Raw genomic sequence first — 22,060 nt, 5'->3', positions numbered from 1 at the left:
ATAATACATATTAGCCTTTTAAGTGAGAGTCTTTGTCAATAAGAAAACATTCTCAAGAGTAAATGTAGCTATACACTTTGCCTTTTAGTTTTTCCTCCTGATTTTACCCTTTCATGAAAAAAAAAAAAGAAAAAAAAAAGGAAAGAAAAAAGAGAGAAGAGAAGAGAGAAGAGAAGGGAAGGGAAGGGAAGGGAAGGGAAGGGAAGGGAAGGGAAGGGAAGGGAAGGGAAGGGAAGGGAAGGGAAGGGAAGGGAAGGGAAGGGAAGGGAAGGGAAGGGAAGGGAAGGGAAGGGAAGGGAAGGGAAGGGAAGGGAAGGGAAGGGAAGGGAAGGGAAGGGAAGGGAAGGGAAGGGAAGGGAAGGGAAGGGAAGGGAAGGGAAGCGACAGGGAGGGGAGGGGAGGGCAGGGCAGGGCAGGGCAGGGCAGAGCAGGGCAGGGCAGGGCAGAGCAGGGCAGGGCAGGCAGGGCAGGGAAGGAGAAGAAAAGAAAAGAAAAGAAAAGAAAAGAAAAAAGAAAAGAAAAGAAAGAAAAGAAAAGAAAAGAAAAGAAAAGAAAAGAAAAGAAAAGAAAGAAAAGAAAAGAAAAGAAAAGAAAGGAAAAGAAAAGAAAGAAGAAAAGTTATTGACCTGGTTATTGACTTGGTGCAAAAGTCAAAGTATTGACAAGTTATTGACTTGGTGCAAAAAATTACATTTGGATGATCAGTTGTCTAATGTTCCTGCCCACTTTGAGTACCATCTGTACTGCGACCATCTGTATCTGCAGTTTGTTACAGGTAAAACATGTTTTGACACTTCAATAAACCCATTTACAGCCTGATCGTCAGAGCTAGCACCAAGAGGTGTTACCAGGTTGCAGCATTCAGGTAACAAAACAGACTGATTGACTTCTCAACAATTTTTTGCATTCAAAACCTTGTTATGGGCAGAAGCAGTACACTGTGTATACAGGGCCCAGTATTTGTTATTAGACTAACTGGAGTCTTGACCCTCCAGTTAATCCAATAATAGATTAAGCTTAATCCATTATTAGTCAAAATGATGCACATAGAAATGTTCAAGCATCTTTCCCTTCTTGTCTGGTGTTAATCTTACCTCAGGGACCTAATGGGATGGCCTCTCTCTGCTCAGTAGAATGAGGAGTTGTCAAAACCCTTCCCAGGGGCGTATCTGTATGTCTGCCAGAATACTCTACACTTTTCTATTTTGGCACAGGTCCAGCGTACTGTGCGACATCACAGTTATTGTATAAGGTGAGTTGGATGCCTATATACTCTGAATAAATGTTCCGTGCTCTCTTTGCTGCTCCTAAATTTAGGTTTGCCCAGCTCTCAAGGTTGCATTACTCTGTTGACCATAGTTGACTACAGATCAGTTGCATTAGGCCTGTGTCTTGCTATAAGCAAAGGAAATATATTTTCAGAGTTACAAGTCCAGAGACGTGAACCATAGCTGACCATAGATCAAGAGTTCAGAATACAATAAGCAGCTGCATAAGCGTGATAAGTGCAAGGACTATTCCTGTTTATGACTTCTTGTAGTGCTCTTTCCTTTTCCTTTACTTCTGAGGCTTGCTCACGTGTTAAGTTAATAGAGAATAGAAGGACAAAAGAGAAGGAGCTGGTTCAAAGTGTTGCAACGTTAAGTCAAAACAAACAAACAAAAATAAACATAACAAGGATGTTCAGCAGCCAGTTCATGGAAAAAAAAAAAAAAAGAAAAAACAAACAAACAAACAATCTATTAGAGCAAATAGAGAAGATACGAATGAAGAAGCAGATATAATTATGGTAGAATCTACGAGAATGAGTGCAGCAAACTCTGGTGTCCTGGAGACAATCTTATGAATAAAACATTTGGCCATCTCCAAAACCACCCAAATATGAATGACTCTGTGCAGTCTCCACTAAGCTATGCAAGAAGTTAGCAAGATAATTCTTTGCACCAAGGGTAAAGTGAATACTGTGAAAGAACATGAACTTGACAACACAAACTGCAGATCAGCAGCTTTCTGTATTAACTAACTGTGAACCTGCCTGGCTGGAGGTTATCTCCAAATCATGTTTATGTGGTTAAAATCTGTATTTATTTCTTGCCAGCCTTTTATTACAGCAATAAATCACTAATTATATAGAAAAAACACAAACCATACATGGTATGATTTTCATATGGGAAAAGAATGAAGATAATGTGTTCCAATAACTATATTTTTATCTGAAGTTATGTATGAACTATAGATACTTATATAGAATGAATCTCTCTAGAGATTCCTGAGAGTGCTTTCCATGTACTTCCCTTATTTTAGTAGTTTCAAATTATAATTAATATTTTTTTTCTGTATCGGTAGTAAATATTCAAGCCTTGCTGTTTAACGTTGGCTTCTTACATGGCCCTCACAGTTTTTCAATGACAATCAATACAATTTTAATGTAGGGACTAAATTACTGACAGTAAAATCACCAATAAATATTTAGCCATGTAGTGCTCAGGGCTGGGGTTGTTAACTACTAACATTAAGCTTGATATTGCTGTAGGTGAAGTGGTTCTTAAAACAAAAGACGCATCCTCCAGAATCTGTTGTTATTATGGTTTACACTACCCTTAATAAAAACAGTGTGGTTGACAATGTGACAGAAATCTCAACTGTCTAAAAATTTCCTGAACATAGCTTGATGCTAGAAGTTTCTGGGTAGAAACTGCTTAGAGTTTCTTAAGCTAAATTTAAATTAAACTTAAGTTTAACTTGAAAAACTAGACTCAATTTAAATTTAAATATAAACTTAAACTTCTAAGTCAGGAACAAAGTGAATTCTTTTGCAACTGGTGATTTTTAATGATGATTCATTCAATTTTCAAGATGCCACACAATTATTTGGATGATGCTACAAAGAAAACTACAGTCTACACAGAAACCTAAATTTCTGTTGAAATCAGTTTGTTGTTGTTGTTGTTGTTGTTTGTTTGTTTTCCACATGGGAAACAAATTTCTTCACGTTTAGGATAATTTAGCTAATAACAGTTTGGGTTGGGATTTGCATACTGTCATCTAACAAATCCATGCTGACCAGACATTTCTTTCTTTAAAAAACATACTTTTTTTTTTTTTTTCTTTCTCATAATAATGGTGTTATTCCATGGACAGAAGCCTCCGGAGTCATTTTTCTGTTTTCTTGTGAAATAAACTTGGCACCTGTCATCCTGGAAAGATATTTACACAGAAGTCCTCTGCGAGCCTAATTAGTTTTGACAAAACCATCTATCTAAAGAAAGAAGTTGCTGTGATTTTCTCTACAAAATGGGAATCTGCTCTACCTTTACTTGCAAGGTAAGAAGCTGTTATGATTAAGACACTTCTTATTTCACAACAGTCATGATTAATTTACCAAAATGATGACTACATGCCATTGCAGGAAAATGTCAGCAAATTGCCTTTGTTTCTATTGTTCTTGCACAGTCTTCCTGCACAGTTTGTGTTCTATGATGATACCATTTAATTTTATTTTATTTAAGGGTAGGGAAAGGTTTTGTTTTGTACTAATTTAAGTTTCCACCACTTTCTGTGATCTGTAATATCTGAAACAGTTTATTGGCATTTCTCCTTTACTTCTTGGATGGTCTACATCATTTTCTTTAAGGACTGCAGTGTTGCAGTGGGTCTACCCAGGTAAGCTACCAACAAGGTAAAAAACAACTGAGCTCTGAAATCAGTTCTTTAGAGAACAGAAAAGGAAAAAATAAAAATGAAAATATTTGTTAAGTCTATGTCACATTTACTTCGTAGTGTTCTGTCCTTCCTGATCATTCTATGGATGAATTTTGGTTGGAACAAATCTTCCAAAATTATTTCCCCAAACAGGCAGTCTTTTCTACATAAGGAAAAAAAAAAAAGATAAAAAAGATAAGAAATATATATACTTTTAAAATATAGATACTTTTATACTTTTAAAGATGGAGTCCAATCAAGCAGATAAATTATTTCCATACATTGTTGTCCAGAATCTAATTCACAGAATCATAGAACCATTAAGGTTGGAAAAGACCTCCAAGATCATCTGGTCCAACCATCCCCCTACCACCAATATCACCCACAAAACCATGTCTCTAAGCACCGGTCCAACCTCTCCTTAAACACCCCCAGGGACGGTGAGGCCACCACTTGCCTAGGCAACCTGTTCCAATGCCTGACCACTCTTTCTGAGAAGAAATATCTCCTAATTTCCAACCTAAACCTCCCCTGGTGAAACATGAGGCCATTCCCTCTAGTCCTATCACTGCTTATCTGCGAGAAGATGCTGACTCCCACCTCCCTAAAACTTCCTTTTAGGTAGTTGTAGAGAGCAATAAGGTCTGAGGTTCCCACAGCCACTCCTCATAAGCCTTGTATTCCAGACCCTTCACCATTTTTTTAGCCATTCTCAGGACTCACTCCAGGGCATCGATGTCCTTCTTGTACTGAGGGGCCCAAAACTGAACACAATACTCAAGGTGTGGCCTCACCAGAGCAGAGTACAGGGGGAAGATCACCTCCCTGGTCCTGCTGGCTACACCACTCCTGACACAAGTCAGGATGCCATTGGCCTTCTTGGCCACCTGGGCACACTGTTGGCTCATGTTCAGGTGAGTGTTGACCAACACCCCCGGATCGTTTTCCTCTGCACAGCTTTCCAGACACTCTGCCCCAGACCTGTAGCACTGCATGAGGTTGTTGTGACCAAAGTGCAGGACCCGGCACTTAGCCATGTTGAATCTCATCCCATTGGCTTCTACCCATCGATCTAACCTGTCCAGGTCCCTCTGCAGGGCCGTCTTACCCTCCGGCAGACCGAGACTTCCCCCCAGCTTGGTGTCATCTGTAAACTTACTGAGGGTGCACTCAATTCCCACTCCAAATAGTCAATAAATATATTAAAGAGAATGGGCCCCAGTACTGACCCCTGGGGAACACCACTGGTGACCAGTCGCCAGCTGGCTTTCCCTCCGTTCACCACCACTCTCTGGGCCCAGCCATCCAGCTAGTTGTTAACCCATCAAAGAGTGTATCTGTCCAAACCGTGGGCCTCCAGCTTCTCCAGGATAATACTGTGGGAGACTGTGTCAAAGGTTTTGCTGAAGTCCAGGTAGACTACATCAACAGCCTCATCCACCAGGTGGGTCACCTGGTCAAAGGAGATGAGGTTAGTCAGGCAGGACCTGCCTTTCATGACCCATGTTGACTGTGCCTGATCAATTATTAATTATTATACCATTAAATAATTAATAGAATATTAATTAATTAATAGGGTAATAAACATTACCTCATCAATTATTGTCCTTTGATTAATGTATTCTATTATAATAACAGCCTTTCCTCAACAATAACAAAGATGATCTCTTTTTCAATGTACTGTAACCAATATTGATTCTGCCCAATTAAGAAACTAAAAAGTTGCCTCAGAACAATTTAGATATGGGGACAATACAATTGTAAAATCAGTGCCTTCTGGTCATAAATGTAGCTAGCACACTTAAACAGATGCTTAGATGATGTTGTGATCATCTTTGTCAGAGATGATACTAGAATTCAGCTAACTTTTCTAAAATCAGCTTTTGCTACTAACCATGACTTCAACAGTATGTAAATTCACAGTACATTTTCTGCTCGTTCTTTTGTATTTATTGTTGATGCAGAGATGTCCGCTAAAGAAATTACAGAGTATTTCATACTTAGTTCAAGGTAACATAGGATAAGTTATGGTAAGACATCTGATGCATTTGTTCGGCTTTTCAACTCTGACCTGCTTCACTCTCATGGAAGACACAAGTGTGTCTGGGGTGGTAAACCACAATGCAACTTGTTGGTGAACTTGACAGTGAGAATCCTGACCCTAGTGGGGGTTTCAGCTTGAAACCAGGTTGTAAGTTACCTTTAAAAAAACACTTGGGAATCAGCCATCTAAGATGTGGTATTCAGAAATACACTGTGTGAGAGCTGGCAGTCAATATCTTTTCATTGAGGCCAAAAGTTAAAGAAGTGAAAGAGAAATAAAATTTAGCATGATGAACTTAGTATTAGAAACAAAGCAAGTAAGAAGAGTAAGACACACTTGTAGCCCAGTCCCTCTCATAATTTAATCATGGCCACAATTTGGGCCAGCTCTAACAACACAGCCATGAGCTGCCCCAGGCTCCAGCAGAGGCTAAAATCTGAACCTCCTTCTTCTTTGCCACTGGGGACCAGTTTTCATTAGGCTTTTAGGCAAAATAGGCATGCGACTTTGCCAGTCAGTCAACTGCAACTATCTCAGTATATATATGTGATTAATCTGGCAAAAATGCTGTTTAAAACCCTACTAGTCTTCCATAAGGCCTTTGTCATCCAGACAAAGGCAGTTCCTTATCATTTCACTACCAGAAAGAGACTGCAGTTAAGTCACAACTGAAAGAAGGGTCTTAAGAGATTGGTGTACATTTGTGCTTGTATTTAGACACCTTGTTCTGTGCCTTACTAGTTCCTTTGTGAATTTATCCCTTAATAAACTGCTCTGAACATTTGTCACCTTTGAACATGCACGTACACCTCTTAATTACTTAGATTCCTTTGGGACCTGTTCATTAGCTCTGGATAGAAAGTTATGAAATATAAAGAATATGCAAAATTGGTTTCCTAATACATCACACACAGTTCAGTGTCAGGGACCTAAAAACAATTCCTGCGGAAAAAAAAATAAAACTTAAAATAAATCAAATGACAGTGAATTTGAGCAGAGCAAGAGAAATAATTTACAGAGTTATTTTGAAGTGATGCACTTTGAAGATCAAAGAGATATCCCTGTACAGTTTTTAATATAAGCAGCACAAAAAAAGTTAATTTCTTTTCCAAAAGCTGTTTTAGAATTATTATGCAAAGCTCTACCTGTGCAGAAAGTCTTTTTTATTTTCTTCTAGAAATAATAAATATATTTTTTAACCTTCTTTCTTTCTTTCTTTCTTTCTTTCTTTCTTTCTTTCTTTCTTTCTTTCTTTCTTTCTTTCTTTTAAACAAACAAACAAATAATTTGAGCAAAGGGAAAAGAAACTGTCCGCAGATAGCTAGGTGAAATTTAATTTTTTCATTCTGATCTTTGAAATCATTGCCACATGACACCAGATGTATCTATCTCAATAAGAAATGTTCCTAAAGTATGTTTAACTTTAGCACTTTAGAGGGATGATATTTTATAATAGACAGTCACTAGCATTGCATTGTGTGCAAACAAAAACAAAAACAACAAAAAACACTGCATGTGTTTCATGTTCAATTTAATGGGTACTACCAGGAAAAAAAATCCATGATTTAAAAATAAATAAATAAATAAATAAATAAATATTTTGTTATGAAAGCTATATGCAAAGATGTTAACTATTACTGTTTTCCATGCATAGCCACACTGACTTAATTAAACTTCCCTTTTGAAACTTATAATCTCCACTCCAAATACTATAGATTACTACAAGTGTCTCCAGACCACAAGCTAAGTTAGTTATTGTGTCATTAGAGAGCTTACCAATTTTCTCAGTTTGTTGATACTTTTGTGAAGGCAGTAGCTGGTGTTTTAAATGGGTGTCTCAGTGCTTCTCAGAGAGGAGTCTCCAATTACTTAACATCCTTTGTGCATTTTTTGTGGCACTGGCTCTGATGTAGCTGGGAGACAGACCCAACAGTGTATGACTGGCCTTTCTGAGGTCCTTCCTCTTACTCTCGCAGTCTCCTCTCTCCTGCCCTAGAACATCGCATCCTGCCCTAGAACATCGCATCTGCTGTGCAGGGGCACTTCAGGGCCAAGGAGACTTCTGTGACTCGGAGCAGAGACAAGTGTCTGCTCTCCCTTGTCCTCTGAGCCTTTGGGATGTGTTGGTTCAGGGCTGGAGGCATAGATACCTCCCCCATACTCCAAAGGGAGCTCAGGCCAGAGCCTGTGGGTGGTGCCAGCAATGAGGGGGAGGTGTTGCTGGCCACAGGGTCCAAGGGCTGGGGTGCACTAGCCCCCTGTGACGGTGGGGACAGGAGGTTGGGTGAGGCTTAGCTCCTGGGACAAGAAGAGCCACCAGCCCCTGGGCTTCAATCCCACCAGCAGAAACTGGAAATGCCTTCCACCAAACACTTCCTCAGGGAGACTCTGGTTTTAGCAAAGGTGGTGGTCACTGGAAACCACGTCCCAGTGTGATCTGGGTGTATTAGAAGCACTTGGTGGGTGACCATGAGCTGTGCTGAGGCCTGGCATGGATGCACTTGCAGTTGCAGAAGGGGTAGAGCAATGCTGCTCATGAATGTGGCCAGTGTTTCCCGATGTGTATTCAGCTCCAAGAAATGGCACTGCCATCAACACACTCTGCCTTCTGGTCTCTCCTAAGCCTTTTCAGGCATGTTTGCAGGGACACTGTTGTTGGGGAGAGATCTGCTGCTTGTTTCTCTCTTAAGGTTCTTTCCAAAACCAGGATGTGCCACCAGGAATGACAAGCCCAGGGCTTGTTCGGACCTGGCAGCCCAGAGTTCACCAAAGTGATGGAGGCTGAACGGTGTCACCGTCTGCTCTAATGGTGGTGTGGGAATGGCCTCTGAAGAAAAGCCAGCAAGGCAAAAGCGAAGAAGAGAGAAGTGAAAGAAAGCCAACCCAAAACAGTTCCATACAAGGCAGTCAGCGCCTTCTGGCAGGGCAAATGCTCTAGTTCTGCTGCTCTGGTGGCCTCCCTTGATCCCCAGTTTTTCAACGTACCTCAGGGCCTGAGGTGAGCCACAGGGCACGGGGCTCTGCCTTGGTGTGGCGGTGGCCTTGTGCAGCTCTGTGTGCTTGCACAGAGTGCCATGAGGCTGGCCCTCCACTGGCATAAACCAGAAGGTGAGTGATCATTTTCTAACAATCAGAAATCAGGTCATGTTGGAAGACATCCATCACTTTGAGGAGCACATTTATAGTATTACTGACAATCAGGACCAGTATTCATCAGCTGCAATTTCCCTAATTTATGCCTGGAGAAGTGACTGAGGGGTGACTTCATGGGAGCCTACAGTTTCCTCATAAAGGTAACCAATGCTTACGAACTGAGCTCTTCTCTCTGGTGACCAGCAACAGGACGTGAATTAACAGCATGAAGCTGCATCAGGGGAGGTTCAGGTTGGATATCAGAAAAATGTTCTTCACTGAGAGGGAGGTCAGGCACTTGGACAGCCTCCGCAGGGACATGGTCACAGCACCAGTGTTCCAGAGCTCAAGAATTGTTTGGACAACACTCTCAGATATATGTTTTGCTTTTGGGTGGTCTTTTGTGGAGACAGGATTTTAACTCAATGATCCTTGTTGTTGCTTCCAGTTCAGGATATTGTATGATTTTATTTTATTTTATTTTATTTTATTTATTTATTTACTGATTTTGGAGTCCTTGTTGTTTCATAGACCTTGATTTCCCTCTCCCAGTGTCTCCTAGTTACTATGCTAGCGAGAAAAACCAATTTGTTTTGTTGCTAGCAGTGCACAATAATCTTCTGTGGGCATGCATGTGAATACAGCGAAGCTACAAAAGGACTGGTAAATGAACCATTTTTTTGATACTTTAATAATGAGATATATTGAAAGCTGGTACATTGGCTGCGTTACAGATATATTAATCAGAAAGCTTGAGCTGAACTTCCTCAAGGTGTGTGCTAGGTCCTTCCTGAAAGACCATTTCCTTCTGTGCTAAGTATAATACTTTGCTAATTGTGATTTCTTGTGAGCAACATTTAAGACACCTTGAAAAAATTTTTGTTTACCTTACACTATTTTTTTGGGCACTGTTCAGGTACTGCTTAGGTCTTTCTTGCTGAATGTTTTTCTCAGTGTGGATCAAACTTATTGAGTGCCCTTGTCATAATTTAGCCTCTAAACCTGCCATTACAAAAGCAATCATAGAATGGATTGGGTTGGAAGGAACCAGAAAGATCATCTAGTTCCATGGCCAGTGTTGCCACCCACTAAATCAGGTTGTCTTAGGCCTTGTCCAGACAGATCTTGAACACCTCAATGGGGAATCCGTAACTTCTCTGGGCAACCTGTTCCAGTGCCTCACCACCCTCTGAGTAAAGAATTTCCTCATAACATCTAATCTAAATCTCCTCTCTTTTAGTTTAAAATAATTCCCCCTTGTTCTGTCATTGTGTGTCCATGTAAAAAATTTTCACCATCTGTTTTATAAGCCCCCTGTAATACTGAGGCCACAATGAGGTCTCCTGGGAGCCTTTTCTCCTCCAGTCTGATCAACTCCAAATCCCTCAGCCTTTCTTCATAGGAGAGGTGCTCCAGCCTTCTGATCAACTTTGTGGCCCTCCTCTGGAGACTGTTCTAACAGGATGCCAAGGGCCCTAAACCTGGACACAGTACTCCAAGAGGAGTCTCAAGAGGGCAGAGCAGAGAGGGAGAATCACTTCCTTCGACCTGCTGACCACTTCTCTGCTGATGCAGCCCAGGATGCAGTTGGCCTCCTGGGCTTCCACAGGCAGCAGTGCCCAAAGAAGCTGGGAACACACAAGAAGCTGGGAAGGGACAAAAGCAGGACAACTGACAGCAAGTGGCCAAAGGGATATTCCACAACATATGGCATAATGCTGAACAATTAATATGGGGTGGTTGGCCGGGGTGGTGGGAGGGCTGCTCCTCGGGGACAGGATGGGCATCTGTCAGCGGGTGGTGAGCAGTTGCACTGTGCCTCACTTGCTTTCTATGTTATTTTCTTCTTATTCTTCTTATGATCATTTATATGATATTTTTAAATCAATTTTACGTTTTATTGAACAACTGTACATATCTCAATCCACCTAAGATTATTTATTTATTTATTTGTTTGTTCATTCATTTATCTCCCCCTCTCCTCCACTGGGTTTGAAAAATGGTAAAAATATGGAGAAAAATATTCTGGGAATTCTTGAAAAACACCTGAAGGACAATGCAGTCATTGGTCATAGCCAGCATGGGTTCATGAGGGAAAGGTGCTGCTTAATGAACTTGATTTCCTTTTATGAAGCAGTCACCCATCCAGTTAGAAAAGAGAAGCCAGCTGATGGCATCTGTTTGGATTTCAGCAAAGCTTCAATACTGTTTCTCACTGTATCCTTATGAAACAGTTGGAGCAATGAATAATACAATGGGTGAACAAGTGGTTGACGGGTCGGGCTCCAAGGGTTGTTGTAAATGGGGTTGCATGAGGCTGGCGGCCAGTCACTAGGGGGCTTCTGCAGGCCTCCATTTCAGAGCCAGTTCTCTTCAATGTTGTCCTAACTGACTTGCATGTAGGACTTGAGTGTGTACTCAGTTTGTGGATGACACAAAATTGGGACAAGTGTCTGAATCTGTTGAGGGTAGGGAGGCCTTGCAGAGAGATCTTGACAAAGTAGAGAGCTGGGCAATCCCCAATGATATGAGGCTTAGCAAGAGCAAGTGCCAGATACTACACCTGGTGAGGGACAGCCCTGGCCGGACGGACAGTCTGGGGGATGAGAGGCTGGAGAGCAGCCCCACAGAAAGGGATCTAGGGGTTTTGGTTGACAGCAAGTTGAACGTGAATCAACCATGGACCCTGGCAGCCAGTAGGGGCAACCACATCCTGGGGTGCCTCCAGCACAGCATCGCTAGCCGGTCGGGGGCAGGGATTGCTGTGCTCTGCTCTGCGCTCTTTCAGCATCACCTCGAGTCCTGTGTGCACTTTTGGGCACCGCAATATCAGAAGGACATAAAACTCTTAGAGAGTGTCCAAAGGAGGGCTTCAAAGTGGTGAAGGGTCTGGAGGGCAAGATGGATGAGGAGCGCCTGAGATCTCTGCGTTTGTTCAGCCTGCGGGAGACTGAGGAGAGGCCTCGTGGCAGCCTGCAGCTTCCTCACGAGGGGAGCGGAGGGGCTGGCGCTGAGCTCTGCTCTCTGGGGACAGCGACAAAACTCGAGGGAACGGCATGAGGCTGTGACAGGGGAGGGTCTGGCTGGAGGTGAGGAAAAGATTCTTCACTGACAGGGGCTTGGCCACTGAAACAGGCCTCCCAGTGAAGTGGTGAGGGCAGCAAGCCTGCTGGAGTTCACAAAGCATCTGGGCAATGCTCTCAGACATGTGCTTTGGTTTTCTGGGGGTCCTGTGTGGAGCCAGGAGCTGGACTCGAGGATTTGTGGGGACATTCTAGCATTCGATGAAGACTCCCAGTCACAGGCATCCATTGCATATCCATGCAGCAGGACAAGCTGGAATACACTGTGACCACATCTGGAAGATTTCAGAGCCTTTTTCCCACTTTCCCCACACATTTCTGCCCCGGCCACACCGCCCCGTCCTTCTGCCACTTTCTCAGTGCTGGTGGAAATTCTGGCTGACTGCCTGGGCCCCCTGACTGCCAGCTTCAGCCCCACATGCAGGAGCACAGATACCTGTTGGTCCGGGGGCTCTCTGTCCTCCCTCAAACGAGCACCACTGCAGGGACTTGGCAGCAGCGCCCGTCTTTTCTCCTGTCCCTTGAAGGCCCCGCTAAGAGTGGCTGTCCAGCAGCTCCCAGAGAGGAGGCCATTTTGGAAGGAATGGCCTGGACACCTCCCTCTTCCCAAAGTCTGGTGGGCACAAAGCCTGTGGCTGACCAGGCCTGGGCTAACCCAGCGCCTTGACACTGGGCAGGGGACACACATGCCCACTGGTGAGACCCACATTGGAGCTGTGAGCCCAGGCAGCTGCTGGGGCAGACAGGGCTGTGATGACACCCAGCGATGGGCTCTGAGGTCACCCAGCAACGGGCTGTGATGTCACGGCTCTCGCTGCTTATATTGGGGCGCCGGCAGAGCCCGTCCCAGCCTGGCTCGTGCCTGGACTCCCGCTGAGCGTTTGTGCGAGGCTTGGAGAGGCGAGCAAGGATTTGGTGGAGCTGTGCTGTGGGGCTGCCGGCAGCTGCTCTCGGTGCCCATCCCCACAGCCAGTGCCCGTGTTTCCCCGGCCCTGCCTGGCTCAGGCAGCCGGGGCCCTGTGAGGCGCGCTCGCAGCAGCGCAGGTGAGCTGTGTGGGGACACGTGCCCCGGGGTGGCCCGCGGGGGGCATGAGATGGCCCAGCCGCGGGGCTGGGGCTGGGGCTGGGGTTGGGGGGTTTCCTGCTGAGGGGCCGGGGCACTGCCGCTGCCTGTCCCAGCACAGCCACTGACCCTGGCCTCTCTCCTTCTTGCAGCGCGCAGCACCTGTCGCAGCGGCGCCAGCGAGGGGAAGCAGCTCCCCATCTGCAGCTCTCCCCAGCCTGCTGCAGCGAGACAACGCCATGGCCACAGAGGCTGATGTCACCTGCCCTGTGTGCCAGGGGACCCCGAAGGAGCCCAGCGTCGTCAGCCCCTGTCAGCACCAGTTCTGCTTGGGCTGCATCATGCGTTGGGCCGAGAGAAGCACAACCTGCCCCCTCTGCAGGCAGGACATCACCTCCATCCGCTACTCCATCTGGTCAGAAGATGACTTTCTGGAGGTGCAGGTCGCCTGCCGTGCAGAGACACAAGAAGACAGCCACCAGGATGAGCAGGGAGCTGCAGAGCCAGTGCTCCAGACTGCTGTGAGTGGCCTTCTGCCCGAGGAATGGGCGGCCCTCTTCAGGGAACACTCTGATATCCTCGGTCCACTGCGGCCCTGGGTGCGCCAGCAAGCCAGGGAGTTGTTCGGGGCTGCCTGGTGGGACCAGGATGTGCTGGAAGCCAATGTCATTTCTTGGCTGTGCCGCTGTGGGCTGAATGAGCTGGCCTTGGTTCGGGAGCTGCAGCCATTCCTGCAGGGCCATACAGAGAGCTTTGTGCACCAGCTCATTGATGAAACTGTAGAGATGTGCACTGATGAGTTCCTCGAGGAACTGGGGCTCCTGGAACCCCCTCCTGCCATCCAGCACCAGAATGGCCCTGAGGTGGACCTTGAGGTCTCCCAAGAAGCCTGGGAGACAGAAGACAGCCCTGTGGCCACCCCCAGCCCTGCTGCCTCCCCCTGGGACACTCCTCTTACCATCGTGCTCTCCTCCAGCAACCAGGAGGCTTCTGACATTGAGGAGCTTCCCAGCACCTCAAGTGTTGCCCTGAGTGGTGGTCCTGGCCACCCACCCACCACAACCATCCCTGGGGAGCAGGAGGAGCCCCTCACAGAGCCAGGACAGGTGGCAGAAGAAGATGCCACAGTGCAGGGCTGCAGCCACGGGCCCTTGCCTGGCCACGGCAGGGACCGCTCACCTGGGGGGCGCCAGCGCCCCCCGAAGAGGAGGTCCAACAGCAGCCCAGACTCTCCCCAGCCCTGCAAGAGGCCCCCCCCCCGGCGTCTTTAGCAGGGCACACTTGTCTTTCATTAAACAAAATAAAAGTGGTGACTGCCACAGACAGTGTCTTGGTCTTACTCCAATGAAAGCTCAGGGCACAGCTTGTGGGTGTTGCCCACACCCACGGGGCAGGTGGGGGAAGAGGGTTGTGCCACAGGCAAGCGATGACGTTGGCCTCCAACATAGCCACATACCACCAGGCATCCCTGTACATCTCCCTGTCCTTATTTCTGGTCTAGTGGTGGAGTAGGCGTGTCCTCTGAAGAAAAAGCAGCAAGTGAAATGCCAGGAAGAGAGAGGAGAAAGGAAGACAAGCTAAAAACAACTCCTCACAGGGCAATCAGTCTCTCCTGGCAGGGCAGATGCTCCATCTCTGCTGCCCTGGTGGCCTCCCCTGACTCCCGATTTGTTATCGTGTCTCAGGCTCAGGGCCCAAGGTGGGATGCAGGGCACAGGATTCTTCCTTGGTGTGATGGTGGCCTTGTGCAGCTCTGTGTGCCTGCTTAGAGTACCACAAGACTGGCCCTCGACTGGAATAAGCCAGAAAGTTCGTGTAATCCTTTTCTAACAGTCAGAAATCAGGCGATGTTGGAAGACTTTCACCACTTGATGGGCATGTCTGTAGTATTACTGACAAACAGGACTAGTACTCATCAGTTGTAATTTTAGAGAGAGTAGTTGAAGGAAATAACTCTGGAATCGCAATGAAGATTGTTAAGGCTAATGTCCTGGTTTCAGCTGGAATCAAGTTTATTTTCCTCCTAGTAGCAGGTGTGGTGCTGTGTTTCATATATATATATATTGCATATTCTGATTTTCTGTATATTCTGATTTTCTCCCTCACCCTACTGGAGTTGGGCCAGGTGTGAGCAAACAGCTGCGTGCTGCTTAGCTGCCTGATGGTTTAAACCACAATAGGTGATAAGAACAGGGGGACATGAAAAGTTCTGCACCTGGTTACAAACAAACCCAGGAACCAGGACATGGTGGGGGGCACCAAGCTTATGAGCAGCTCTGCAGAAAAGGACCTGGGGGGCCTGGTGGACACCGAGCTGAATATGAGCCAGCAGTGTGCCCTTGACACTAAGAAGGCTAGCAGTGTTGTTGGTTGCATTAAGCAAAGTATTGTCAGCAGGTTAATGGAGATGATCCTTCCCCCTTACTCTGCATTGCTGAGTCCACAGCTGGAGTATTGGGTCCATTTCTGGGCTCCCCAGTACACCAAAGCCATGGTGATACTGGAGAGAATCCAACATAGGTCCATGAAGATGATAAAATGACTGGAATACATCCGCTGTGAGGAATGGTTGAGATGGCTGGGACTGTTCAGCCTGGAGGAAAGGAGGCCCAGGGTGGGATCTCATCAATGTCTGTACATACCTGAAGGAAGGGTGCAAAGAGGATGGAGCCAACCTTTTGTCAGTGATGTCCAAAGACAGAACAAGAGGTAAAGGGGAAAATGAAATGGGGTAATGAAATATGGGAGGTTCCATCTGACTATCAGGAAGAACTTTATTTTTATTTTTTATTTTTTTTCCTGTGCAAGTGACTGAGCACTGGCACAGGTTGTCCAGAGAGGTTGTGGAGTCTCCTCCCTGGAGATCCTCAAAAGTTCAGTAACCTGCTCTAGGTGGTGTCATACTAGTCAACCACCAGAGGACCCTTCTGACCTCAACCATTCTGTGATTCTGTGTGATTCTGCGATAGGTCATTTGTGGTTGTATTCGCTGGTGTGTTATGGACTAGCAGGAGATGTATTGGTTAAAAAAAAATAGCCAATACCAAATGCATGGCAAAACATTGGAAGTTCTTGGACTATTTTTTGTTGTTGTTCTTGTCCTGGACCAACCAACTAACACCTACAAAATAGCACACAAGCCCAGTGCAGAAGTTAGCACATCAAGACTGGACACTCTAGGTTACTGTGTAGTAGCACAAACACAGCCTATTTTATACCAAGGAAATGTTAATTGACTAGTAAAGAAAGTCATAATACCTTTTTCCTCTCCCTATCTGCTTATAAACACCAAAAGTTTAGGCAATTGATACCTCTGAGACTATGTCTTTTTGTCCAATGCATTTAAAGTCTGCACAATGGGTGGAGGGGGGATTTACATGTTTTTACACACACAATATAACCTGTATTGCTGTTTTAGAAATTAAACACTGTAAAATATCACCCTGTCAATTTCAGCTTGTACACAGAAATCATTTGGTGTTTCTATTTATTTAACAGGAAAGCAAAACTGATATGGAAGAAGGAACTCAGTGGTAGGAAAAACTGAACTGTCTTAGGGATTTGTAAACATCTTCTCAGGTCCATTCTACAAATGTTTACTGGAGCATAGTTTTAAGCAATTATGAGATGATGAATGAAAAAAAAAAAAAAAAAAAAAAAAAAACAACCTTGAAAGTATTCCTAAGAGCCTTGTCCCTTTTCCTTTGCCAAATTTATTTTACACCTTCCATTCCTCAAGCCTTTATTACAGTTACACTCAACTGAATAAAATCCCTTTTAAAACTGTCTCTGCAAAAAGATTCAGTCAAATATAAACAGAATTCCAACTCAAAATAATTGGTTTAATAAGACTCAGTACTTCAGGATGCCAGTGTATTCTTCCTCACCTTATAAGGGAATTAACAGCTTTATTATGATGGATGATGAATACACATCTTCCTGATACTGTTTATTATTTGCTTATGGCAATTCAAAGTTCATTTGTTCTTTTAAGCATTAACTGCAATGGACCCCATTCTACCATTTATTTTTATTTTTTTCATTTAGTAGCCCAGTACATTAAACGCAGCCAGCCATGTTTATTTTCCCAAAAATTTCAGTGTTCCATTGCACAGAGCTTCCAGGATTGCTAGAATTTAATATTCATAATTTTCATTTACTTATAATATTTAAATCTTAAAACATAGATATTAAAGAAACAAACATAAACAATTCCCTCTTCTCTCCCCACCCGCCCTCCCCCCCTCAAAAAAAAAAAAAAAAAAAAGGCTGAATGTCTTCACTCAGAGGCTGGTTACTCTGCTTACAAATTTCTGGGAAACTTAAAGTCAATATAGCACAGATGTAGGAGACTATTTATGTGTAGGATGCTTACAGTTAGAAAAAGAATAGAAAAACTTTATTTTTTCAGTTAATGTGAAATGCATTCAACACAGTTACATAGTTAAATTTCTATCAAAACATTTATTAATAAGATGAAGGTGAGGAAGACTCAACCCACTATACAGTCCTATATTTACACACACACACACACACACGCACATATATATATATATAATGTTTAGAAAATCACCCTCTCTGTATTCCCTGACTCACCAGTAAGAATAAACAACGGAGTAGGGGGTGGGGGGTGGAAAGGGGGAGGGAGAAGCAAAGGAAAACAGAAATTGAAAGAGGAAATTAATGGAAGATAGACGATACGCATCTTAAAGTACCTTTGAGTATGTCTGAGGACACTGCTTGGATTAAAAATGTGAATGTGAGCAAGAATCATATTTAGAACAGGTGGAAATTCTGTTTTATTGAATTTAGCCAGTGAGTAATTGGATGCCGTTTATGCTTAACAGAAACCTGTGGCAGGACTGGTGTCTACCTGCTAAATTGCAAGTTTATTGGCAGCCTTCAGTTTTAAGATTTATTTAATCTCCCACAAAGTAGAATAAAAACTCACAGCTAGATTTAACACAGAGTACCTATGAGGTCAGCTTTTGGAAAACTAAGTTCCTCCATATTTATTTCATTGAAGATGCTTAAATCAGACTTAGGATGGCTCTGGCATTTCTTCCTCTACACATAGAGCAAGAAAATATTTGATTATTTTTGTGATTTTTTTCAAATGAATTTGACTTAACTGTGCATTCAGTCGTCCTGGAGTTCAAGAAAAAAATAGGTTTCTAAAACACTTAGGTTTCTTTGAAAATCATTGTTGACATTTTCAGTCAACTTATTACCGGTCTCTCAGTACTTCTTTCCCATCAGGATATTTAGTTATTACTAGCAACAGGATTTTTCAAATCAAAATGAAGGACAAATTGTAAGTGTCTGACCAGAACAACACTGGAGAGAAAAGAAAAAAAAATTAAATAAATAAAGTTGTCATTTTAAAACTGTAGCTTTTTTAAATGTTTATATTACTCTGAACTCGAGTGCAAAGAAACGCAGGTACTAACAAACAGAGATGGTCTAGTTGGAAATATGAAAGTTGAGGGCAGTCTCGGCTGCAGTGATCACAAGATGTTGGAGTTCAAGACCTGCGAGGAGGAAGCAGGGCCTGACCTCTTCAGGAACATAATTGGAAGAATTATATATATATATTATATATATATATAAGACAGGGCCCTAGAGGGAAAGGGAGCCTAGGAGAGTTGGCTAATATTCAAGCAATACTTCTTCCAAGCTCAGGATTGGTGCGTTCCTCAGAGAAAGAAGTTGTGCAAGAGGGGCAGGAGACCTGCGTGGATGGGCAAGGAGCTCTTGGGAAAACTTAAACAGAAAAAGAAAGTGTACATGATGTGGAGGAAGGGACAGACCACTTGGGTGGAATATAGAAACACTGTCACAGAATGCAGGAATGAAATTAGGAAGGCCAAGGCAAGGTTTGAATTAAATTTAGCAATAGACATGAGGATAACAAGAAGGGCTTCTTCAAATACATCAACAGCAAAAGGAAGACTAAGGAAAACATAGGTGGGCTGCTGAATGAGGTGGGAGCCTTGGTGATGGATGATACAGAGAAGGCTGAGTTACTGAATGCCTTCTTTGCTTCAGTCTTCACTGCTAAGGCTAGCCCACACTCAGTACCAAGCCCAGAAGCAAGAGAAAACCTGGAGAAAGGAAGACTTTCTCCTGGTGGAAGAGGGCTGGGTTAGAGGTTAGAGTCAAGCTAGACACCCACAGATCTATGGGTCCCAATGGGATGCACTTGAGCATTTTCTCGTAAAGCGTATAAAGTTTAAATTCTCATTACCATTTTTTCCCAGTGTTCATCACCAAAAAGGTAAAAAAATGACACTATTTGAAGCAATTTCCTATGTGTTTGATTCTTTTGGTTATTTATATATGTGTATATATATATATAAATATATAGCATTAAGGCATTAAAGTATTATTATAGCGTTATTAGTCAGTCTTTTTTTTTTTCTTTTTTTTTTTTTAATTACAGACTTTAATGCCTCTTTTCCAAAAGAAAAGCAGAAAGGCTGCAAGTGAGTTTTTCACACGTTTTAAATCCTTACTGCTCAAAAGAAAACCATACCAAACCGAACCAAAAAATAGATGGAGAAGATCTATTAAAAATGGTGGTTTCATATTAGAACTCTTTCTAATTTATGACAAAATGAGATTAGGGTTGGAAAAGAAGACAGAGTATGAAAAAATTCCTAATCCAATTGCTACTGTAACTGTGAGGGGGCCTTACCTTGTAACCCATTGACCTCAGAGGTACTGGACATTTAAGAAGAGAAGCTTCTGTTGTTAAAAGAATATAGATGTTATTTGTATATTACAGAGAATGTAGCAATCGCTTTAAGATCTTGGAAAAAATAAAAAAAATTAAAAAAATTAAAAAAGCAGAAATGAATTTTGTCTTATTAATTAAAAAATATCTGGCCATGCGTTGAATATATTTTTGCAGTAATAATTATGTCAGGTTTAAGATTTAGAAAAAAAGCATGTAATGCAGGAGAAGCTATAAAAGCCATGTCAGACAAATATATTTATGTTAATATAGAAATACTTTGTGCCAAATGAATCCAGGAATCCAGATTTTTTTGATATTGAAGAACATAATGATTGCTTCATTTTTTATTTTTATTATTATTTTATTTTTATTTATGAGTGACACAATGACTTTGTTGTGTTGCATACCTTGTTGATGAGGACACGGAAAACAAGGGATTTCATCAAAATGAATATGTACAGATTTGGTTAGTGGGAAGGATAGCAGAACATTTTTTACAAGAAGTAATTCTTAAAACTGTATTTTGGTTAACAATATTTTCTTCAAACAAAGCTTTAAGTTTTCCAGGTATTGTGACTGGTCAAAAGTCAGGTAGATGGAACTAACTTTGTTTTAAATAAAAGTTGTTGACTAGACAAGTTGATTTCAGAATAAAATGAAAGTTGTAAAACTTAGATACTTAGATAAAGAAAAGTTCATTTTTCAGTAATTGTCTATACAGGTAGTCTGTAGTCTTTGGTAAGATTAATTGTATGAGGAAGATATATAATTTTATATATCACAGAACTGAACTTTTAATAATTGTAAATTCAAGTCAACTGAAACGCCCTCCAAAGTCTTGCTGACAGCAACTATCTAACAAAGCAAATGCAATGGTAGATAGTATTGTCTGTAATTCCTGCCTTTGTTATTACTGCGTTAGAAATGTCTTATTTGGATACATCTCTACATTTTTAATATTTTTTTCTAGATTTTTGATCAGTATTTTTCAACTCCTAGACAATTATGTCTTTGTGGTTATCCTATCAAAAATAACAAGGGTCTAATTTGAACATTACACATTAAAATGCACACAGTTCATAAACTGCCTATTAGTATGATAATTGCAGTCCCCTGTACTCTTAGGCTTGGAAAGAACAGCTATTATTAGATACAAATCTAATGGTAGCATCACATAATACATACTAACTACCATATAAAAATACGTTATCTTACATTAATTACCTGAATTACTCTGAAAAGGTTCACAGACTTTCCTTCTCCCCTGAAAACATGACACAGGCACAAAGAATTATTATTATTATTATCATTATCATTATCATCATTATTATTATTTTATTTATTTTATTTTATTTTATTTTATTATTTTATTTTATTTTATTTTAATTTTTTCCAGTAGGAAACACCTTAAATATGTTAAACAAGTTGTGTCAAAATAGAACATAAACCTCAGGGGTTGTTATCTTCTTTCATGCCCAATGCAAGAGCTATTAAAAGGCCACACTTCCAAGGAATTACTCACATGTTCTCTATTCCTCTGTGAGGAACATTGTGAATTAATTTTAAACGTTTAGTGGAAGGTCCTCAGGCACAAATATTCCTTCAGGTACTTGTCTCAAAACCTCAAGTAGGGTGCTATGTAACACCACAAAGTGAGATTTCAATAGTAGGGAACCTCTCCCTGAGGCTGAAATATGATTTTCCCAGTCTTTCTCAGCTTCTTCCACAGCTTTATTGCACATTAGAGTCTTGGAGGATTGGTGCAGGGAGGATCCCTCTAGTTGATTTTTCCTAAAGTGCTGCACTGGGAATTCTACTGCTTATTAGCAGATGTTGAATGCCACACTATGACCTTCCCAACCTAAATTTGGCCTGATCTTTTCAGCAGCTGCACTGCACACCAGTCCATGAATGTCCAAAGGTTAACATTCCTCCTTGCCCCATGATCCAGTAGGGACAGGGCTTAAAACTATCCTTTTCATTTTGGAGTTAATGCTATGGGAGGGAAAATTTGCATTACAGGTGAAACTGGGGAAAAAAAAAAAAAGTCCTAAAAAAATCCTCAGTTGTAAAAGCCAACATCATAGTAAATATATGGTTGTTTAGCTGGAAAGAGTGGCAGAGATTGTGTATGCACAGTAGAGAAAGTCTTCAGGATCTAGAGGAAGCAGTGAGATTCTGAAAAGCACAGTGAGCTAATGAAGTGCAAATGATACTTTATGTAAACATACTGCAATACTATACATCATTTTAATATTTGTAGACACTATGCTCTCAGGTACGGTGAACCTCAAGTC

The sequence above is a fragment of the Cygnus atratus genome, chromosome Z (genome assembly GCF_013377495.2).
Source record: "Cygnus atratus isolate AKBS03 ecotype Queensland, Australia chromosome Z, CAtr_DNAZoo_HiC_assembly, whole genome shotgun sequence".
In the NCBI taxonomy this organism is placed as follows: Eukaryota; Metazoa; Chordata; class Aves; order Anseriformes; family Anatidae; genus Cygnus; species Cygnus atratus.
This window is presented reverse-complemented; position numbering follows the sequence as displayed.